The sequence below is a fragment of the Pinus tabuliformis genome, chromosome 4_1 (assembly GCF_031772625.1).
Source record: "Pinus tabuliformis cultivar Carrire ecotype Pingquan chromosome 4_1, CPIR1, whole genome shotgun sequence".
Taxonomy (NCBI): domain Eukaryota; kingdom Viridiplantae; phylum Streptophyta; class Pinopsida; order Pinales; family Pinaceae; genus Pinus; species Pinus tabuliformis.
The window spans coordinates 336144144-336152163 of NC_142303.1; the positions used below are offsets into that span (position 1 = coordinate 336144144).

Below are 8020 nucleotides of genomic sequence, written 5' to 3' on the forward strand. Positions count from 1 at the left end.
AAGAAGTGCAAAGCATGTAAAGCCTTTGCAATGCTTGGAGCCAAAAATGGATTTGATGGCGCCCTAGTCGGCCTGTGATCGTGCCTCGACAAATATATAAAATCCTTGTACATGGTGCATGGGGACATCCACCAACGATCAAGGAGCTCACAGACTATTGCGAAGGCAGAGCAGCATTGAAAATTTCGGAGATTTATTGGGTATTCTTTTAGGGTTTCTGCGGTGTAACTAGCAAATTTCAACCCCAAAAACTCTGGAACAGAAGAATCTGGTAACTAAGGTTTTGTTTTATCTTAACAATGGCGGCGATCAAGCGCCTGATGAGACCTATTTGTCACATGGGTTATTCCACTTTGGCTTCCCACAAACCGTCAAATCAATGGGGCGTGGCAGGTGTGGATCAAGGGTCACGGAGCCCGGTGCTTAAGGGGGATCCCAAAGGAAGTAATATGCAGTTGACTTTTCTGGGTTGCCCCGGTGTTGGTAAAGGAACTCATGCTAGCCGCCTTTCCCGATTTTTGGGTATTCCTCATATCGCAACAGGGGACCTTCTCAGAGAGGAGCTTGCCCAGTCGGGACCTTCTGCAACCGAGCTGGCAAGTATTGTAAACCAAGGGAAACTGGTACCAGATGAGATCATTGTTAATTTATTATCAAGGCGTCTTGAAAAAAGTGGTGTGAAGGGTGAGTCAGGGTTTATTCTTGACGGGTTTCCAAGAACAAGAAGGCAAGCTGAGATTCTAGAAAAAGTAACAGACATCGATGTGGCTGTCAACCTCAAGCTCAGAGAAGATGTGTTGCTTCAAAGATGTTTGGGAAGGCGAATCTGCAGCCAATGTGGGAACACTTATAATGTGGCTCCAGTAAATATTGAAGCAAAAGATGGACACCCAGCCATCTGCATGCCTGCTCTGCTTGCGCCACCGAGGTGTGAGTCAAAGCTGATAAGGAGGGAGGATGATCGGGAGGAAGTTGTGAAAGAGAGGTTGCGTGTATATCACGATAAGGGCCGACCTGTTGAAGACTTCTATCGCAGCAGAGGAAAGCTACTTGAATTTGAATTGTCAGGGAGCATTCCTGAGTCATGCACAAAACTATTGGCTGCCTTGAATATTGAAGAAAGTGACAGTAAACGTGAAATTGCTGCTGGAACTTCATTACTAAATCCTGCCCTGAATAATTACGGTTCTTGTAGGTACAACATCCAGCCCAAATAAATCAGCATGAATTACTCAGAAATTTCAATGGATATAAAATAGCTCTGGACACTAGTGGTCGGGAATCATGATGGCGCCCCAGAAACCATCAAATCAAAGGGGCGCGGCGGGGCAGGTATGGGTCAAGAGTCATGGAGCCAGGCGCTTAAGGGGGATCCCAAAGGAAGTAATATGCAGTGGGTTTTTATGGGTTGCCCTGGTGTTGGTAAAGGAACTTATGCTAGCCGACTCTCCCGATTTTTGGGCATCCCTCATATCGCAACAGGTGACCTTCTGAGAAAGGAGCTTGCCCAGTCTGGGCCTTCTGCAACCGAGCTGGCAAGTATTGTAAGTCAAGGGAAACTGGTACCAGATGAGATCATTGTTAATCTATTATCAAGGCGACTTGAAAAAAGTGGTGTGAAGTGTAAGACAGGGTTTATTCTTGACGGGTTTCCAAGAACAAGAAGACAAGCTGAGATTCTAGAAAAAGTAACAGAAATGGATGTGGCTGTGAACCTCAAGCTCAGAGAAGATGTGTTGCTTCAAAGATGTTTGGGAAGGCGAATCTGCAGCCAATGTGGAAACACTTATAATGTAGCTCCAGTAAATATTGAAGCAAAAGATGGACACCCAGCCATCTGCATGCCTGCTCTGCTGGCGCCACCGAGGTCTTAGTCAAAGCTGATAAGGAGGGAGGATGATCGGGAGGAAGTTGTGAAAGAGAGGTTTCGTGTATATCACGATAAGGGCCGATCTGTTGAAGACTTCTATCGCAGCAGAGCAAAGCTACTTGAATTTGAATTGTCAGGGAGCGTTCCTGTGTCAAGATGGCCTTCTAAGTACTTAGAGTTGAGAAATAGATTTATTATTCGTCCTAAGTATATGTTTCACCACTAGATGCATGCTCTTTGCATTCTTCTAGGCCAGTTCAGAGTAGGTTCTCATAGACTTCGGGCAGAGATAGACCACCAGATTGATAGGTCAAAGAGAATCTCTCAGGTCTGTCATTTACAGGGAGTAGAGACCAAAGTGCAATTCTTTTTTGGATGCCCTATCTATTACAAGATCAGGAAGGTTCCATTGCTTGTTCAAAGACACTCAAACCCTCGTAGACTTTTTCAGAGATCTCGATTAGAAATGCTTGGCCCTATATATGCAGGAGGCTCTTAGTTTCCGAGCGCACATTCTTCAGCGTCTCATCGGACTAGACCCCACACAGAGGATCATAACATTTTTCATAGTACTACCTTTAGACAGGGGCACAAAGAGAACGATTGATACCATTTCATATCTAGACTCTAAACCATCTCGATTAGAAATGCTTGGCCCTATATATGCAGGAGGCTCTTAGTTTCCGAGCGCACATTCTTCAGCGTCTCATCGGAGTAGACCCCACAAAGAGGATCATAACATTTTTCATAGTACTACCTTTAGACAGGGGCACAAAGAGAATGATTGATGTCGTTTCATATCTAGACTCTAAACTACTGAGGATTTGTGGGACCTCACCCTGCCACATAAGACCCCAAGAGCTAAATCGTCTCAGATTTGTCCTTGGGAGATAGAATAGGTCCTCAAGACCTCCGCACTGCACAAACTCCCCCAAACAATGAGTTAGTGGACAGTTCGTACCTCCCACTGACCCTTCATCAAGCCAATGAACTTTGTGGAAATTTTTCAGCGCTCTTCAGGCAGTGTCAAAGAGATGGATTTGATCCTCTTCGTGCATTCCATATATTGTATCTTTTATGTTCCTGCATTGTACCTTTTATATTCATGCATTGTATTTTTTTATAGGAGACCGTTTGGTTCTCCCACATTTTATGGACATCCCTTTTATATTCATGCATTGTATTTTTTATAGGACACTGTTAGGACACTATTTGGTTCTCCCACATTTTATGGACATCATTGTACTCAAAAGTCCCTTTGAACTACTTTGTGGTCATTAGTTGGACATAAATACAATTATCTTATCTTATCTAGCGCTTTGGGTTTGAACCTGTGGCCTCTTAGGAAGAAACACATGCTCTTAACCATTAGGCCTATTCAAGTTGTACCATTAGGTCCACTCAAACTGTATTTAATTGTTTATTATTTTTATTAAATTTAATATTCATATTATAATTTAGTTTTTAATATATAGTATATTTTTATTAAGTATTAATTTAGTTTTTAATATATAGTATATATTTATCAAGTATTAAGATGGTCTAATTTTCACAAAGTGAATATTCTTTTGAGTGCAAATTGACATGGAAATATTTTATTTATGATTCACATTCTTTACATTAAAATATTAAGAATATACACATATTCACATCAATACATTATACATGTTCCCTCGTATTTTAAGATCAAATAGATATATTTGTATATTATACACACAATATATATGTGTGTTGTTAATATCTTTTATATACACACAATATATATGTATGTGTTATTAATATTTTTTGTCTATCCATATATATATATATATATATATATATATATATTTGAAATGTTACCTATGATTGAGCTGAGAGGTTCATTGATGCCATAGGCTCATTCTACAACCCAATATAAAGGGGAATGTATAAGTTTGTTTGTTTGTCTGTGCCTTTAAAATAAAAATTATGTTCTAAATGAATATGCTCTAAAGAAATTAGAAGTAAAAAGAAACTCATTGAGCCGAGAGGTTCATTGAGGCCAGAGGCTCATTCTACAACCCAATATAAAGGGGAATGTGTAAGTTTGTACGTTTGTCCGTGCCTTTAAAATAAAAATTTATGTTCTAAATGAATATGCTATAAAGAAATTAGAAGTAAAAAAAATAGAATGTGAATCAAATGTTTAAATCTTATACTTTTCAAAACTATTTTAACAAGAGATTTAAATAAACTATTTGAAGATCTAGCTTAACTAATTTATATCGATATCAACTTCATATATATCTAGAAAAAAAAATCATGGTTAAATTTTTTATTTTGTCTTATGTATACTCTATTTAGCATTCAAAAATACAATTTAAACAATGAAAAATAACACATTGTGTTTTGCACTCTAAAAAGATTTGCATGTGAAGAAATTTTTAGATCGATACTTACAATGCATCTATGCTAGTATATATATATGAAAATGGTTTTTTATATGTGTTATATTAATGTTTTTTTATCTATCCATTTCATTTTCAAAGAAAAAATTTGAGCATCGGGTACCACTCAAGAAAGAAACTCAACGTCCCTATGAGCCTGAGAGTAAGAGAGAGGTTGCTCATACTAGGCCAACCCATAGTATAGTCTCACTTAAGAGTGCAACAATGTTACTATCAACATGTCAACTTAACTTTACCCTGGGTGGGGGGAATAATAACTATTCTTCCCAACTAAATTCAATTGACTGTTTATCTATCCATATATGTGTGTGTGTGTGTGTGTGTGTGTGTTTAATATGGATAGTAAAATATTTTGCTAGTTGACAACAAAATAATTATTTTGTCATTAATATATTTCTATCTTAGATACATATAAATTTGACATAGAATAAATTATACATAACATTACATTTAAAAATAATAATAACAAACAAATAAAAAAATCTCGTACTAGGCCAACCCATGAACTCTTCAAATGAGTATTCACTAGAGTCAAAAAAACCATTACAAATTGAAGTTTAAGCTCAAATATCATAACCTGAACGCAAAGAGAAATGCAATTTTGGATTGGCTTTAAAAATGGATAACACTTAATAAAGTTGTATGATCAAAGATTGAGGAGAAAGAAGGGAAATTGCATCAAAAATAAAACACTCACAAAATTTGCAAAAGGATGATGGATGGAATGATTTCCCCTTAGTGTTCAAATGTCTTGTAAAGATTTCTTCCTCAATTTCTTTAAAATCTTAGCATAATTAGTGAATAATTGCCAATTGGTCATCATTATCATTAACAAAAGTAACTAACCACCTTTTAATGGGGGATATTATCATATTCATTAGCCCATGATTTTCTAATTACTCTAAGCTTTTCTTCTAATTGGTCTTTAGATATTAGTAGTGAATCTCTTATTAGTTGTAACCTTTCAAGGTCTTCAACAATTTTAATTGCTTTAAATAAAGTATTGTTCTTCTTATCATTGATCTTGACACAACTAGCAATAGAGTCTTGTGGTACTAAACCATCCTGCTTTTATTTGCTTTATCTTCTGCTTCAACGACCATCCTTGCCAAATTCTTTTAAATCATTCAGACTTGAAACTCATGCAATAAATGTAGTTAAATAATTAAAAAAAAAAATCAATCATGTTCTAAATCTGTATTCAAATATTTAGTAAAAGAAGAAATCCTCAATGAGAGATTTCTTAAATCTAGAGTGATATCTCAAGCTTTTGAAAATAATGTTTAGTCACTTATTGATGTTTTATGCGATATATATTCTTACTCCACTAAATAAATTGACTACTTTATTTATCATGCTAGATGTATTACGTATAGTTTGGGATGTTTGATTAAGTGCATTATGGCTAGCAGAGTTGAAAACATAGCTCTAGGGCTTAAATCCTTCTACAATTCATTTATCTTCCACTTCAATCTTATATCTTGATCTGAAACAAAATGGGCAAGAGTGTCTACAAATTCTTGTGTAGTTTCAGGGGACTTGTAGGTCTAACTTCTAAAACATCCACCTCTAATCTCCATTTCTTTGTCACATTTATATATTTTAAATGAACTTTTCAATTTGCAATTTTCTTTCTCCTCTATTTTGTTGGGCATTATGCATGGTTAAACATTGTTCTTCAAATACCATTGGCTCTTCATGAGCTAGTTCCTCTGCAATATTCTAACTATCAACTATCCTCAATGCCACCTAATTAGGTATTTTAGCACTATCCACTTCCATATCAATAGGGCATTTAGGTTGTTGCGAATCCCTTTGTCTCTAACATTTCTTAGTTTTTACTGCAAAATGGCATGATCTTTCTCTAGATCAATGTAAGGTATCTCCTCACCATCATAACTTCAAGAGTTTGTCACTACTCTAATTATGTTTATTTCTTGTTCTTACATGCAGAAGAGGAACATTGATTTCCTCAAAGAGTATAGGAAGGCAATACATTGTTTGTAATTTTCCTCATTTCTCATCGGCTTATTTTGTGTGTGTTAAGCTCATTATCTCATATTCCCTCCACAATTCTAATAAATAAATTACCATACCTCACAAATGCAAAATGTTCTAAAAGTACCCCTTTAAGATCAAAACCTATAATGGGTTCAACTGATAGCTTTTGGTAGCTTGGAGGTACTTTTGCATTGGGAGTGCCTAGCATGTAGAAGTGACTGAGAACATTTCACTCCCTTGACACTTTACTTTTTAAAGTGAATTTTTAAATTTCGAAAGCGTACTTTTTACATTAATGAGTAGAAAGTGACGTTTTATAAAGTGAGTGTGACGTTATAAAACTAGGTCAAATAATTTAAGTGGGCCCAATGTGAAATTAAGTCATGATCATCAATCTTGAGATGGCCAGATTGAATCTCAACAATTGGATCTAGGGTTAGGGATTTCAGTCATTGATGAGAAATAAAATGGAGATAAGGCAGAAGAAGAGGAACATTCATTGAGGAGAAAGCGGGAAGAGGAAAGATTGAGAAAAATGTGAGCAAGAAGCTAAGAAAGAGAGTGCATTCGGAAGGAAATTTCTAGCAATTAATTGCACCATTGAGTGGCACAAGTCCCAAGGCAATTTACATCATTAAATTGCAGGCCATACAACAAGAATTTCAAGGTCATACAATGCATTGGTTGTGTTCGTATTACATCATTGTGGGAATAAAAATTAATATAGGTTTGCACAAATTTTGAGGCAACATTTATTAGTATAGGAGTTTCATACAGGAAGTACTTTCCAATAGTGACTTTGGGCACAAAAATCAAGGCAAATCATAAAACATTTAATGTTTTCACATATCGTAACGTGGTACAAAAAGTATGGCACAAAAAATCAAAAGAATTAGTGTCATGAGTCAATTCAATGTACTTGAGTCAAATTCTTACTTGGACTCCCTAAAAAGATGTAAATTAATTTTTATTTGATTCAAAATAGTCAAATTGTCCTCCACAAGAACAAGTCGGCCCACAGAGACACTTATTCGACCTCTTGGAAGGCTATAAATACATTACAATTCGACATCATTTGGAGCATCAATAACACTTTGATTTTCGTGCCAAGTGTTAGGGTCCTATAATTTATAGGATTTCAAGGTGATTGAGTATTTCACATTTTGCAAATTTTATATTGTTCATAGATCTCAATATTCAATTGATTTCCAAAAAAAGAAAAGAAAATAAAAGAGGGTATTAAAAAAAAAAGAACAAAAGAACAAAAGAGAAAAAAATGGAAAGAAAAGAAAACCCCAAATATTGTTCAATTCATACAGTCTAAGCATGATTGAACAAATTTCAATTTTTGTTGATAAGGTAGAAAATAAATATCTGCCAAACAGTTCAAGCTTGGCGATTAATCAGTAGCTAGGTAGAAATGAAATTGGTTCAACTGTTCGATCTAGACCAATAAGTGAGATAAGTGATAGAGTAGGTTAGAAAAAAAAAAGAGAAAGTGAAAATGGCTTTGCAAGTCCAAATGCACCCTGCAAAAAAAGGAAAAAAATGTTAGATTAGAAACAAAGGGTAGGCAGACTGAAAGAATTATAAAGGGAAAAGGACATGAAAAATCCCTTTTAATGTTTTATTACATGTTTCATGTGTTTTTACTAATGTGGGAAAAAGAAATAAAAAAAAGATAGGGATCTTATACTATACTCCGTTCCCCATTACATTTTCC

General features: G+C 35.6%; 2 pseudogenes; both read left to right on the forward strand.

The window, feature by feature from the left end:
• Positions 1 to 299: 299 nt before the first annotated feature.
• Positions 300 to 1217, forward strand: LOC149175645 (putative adenylate kinase 6, chloroplastic pseudogene; annotated as a pseudogene).
• A 70-nt stretch (positions 1218 to 1287) lies between these two features.
• LOC149175646 (putative adenylate kinase 6, chloroplastic pseudogene) lies at positions 1288 to 2096 on the forward strand (annotated as a pseudogene).
• Positions 2097 to 8020: the final 5924 nt, after the last annotated feature.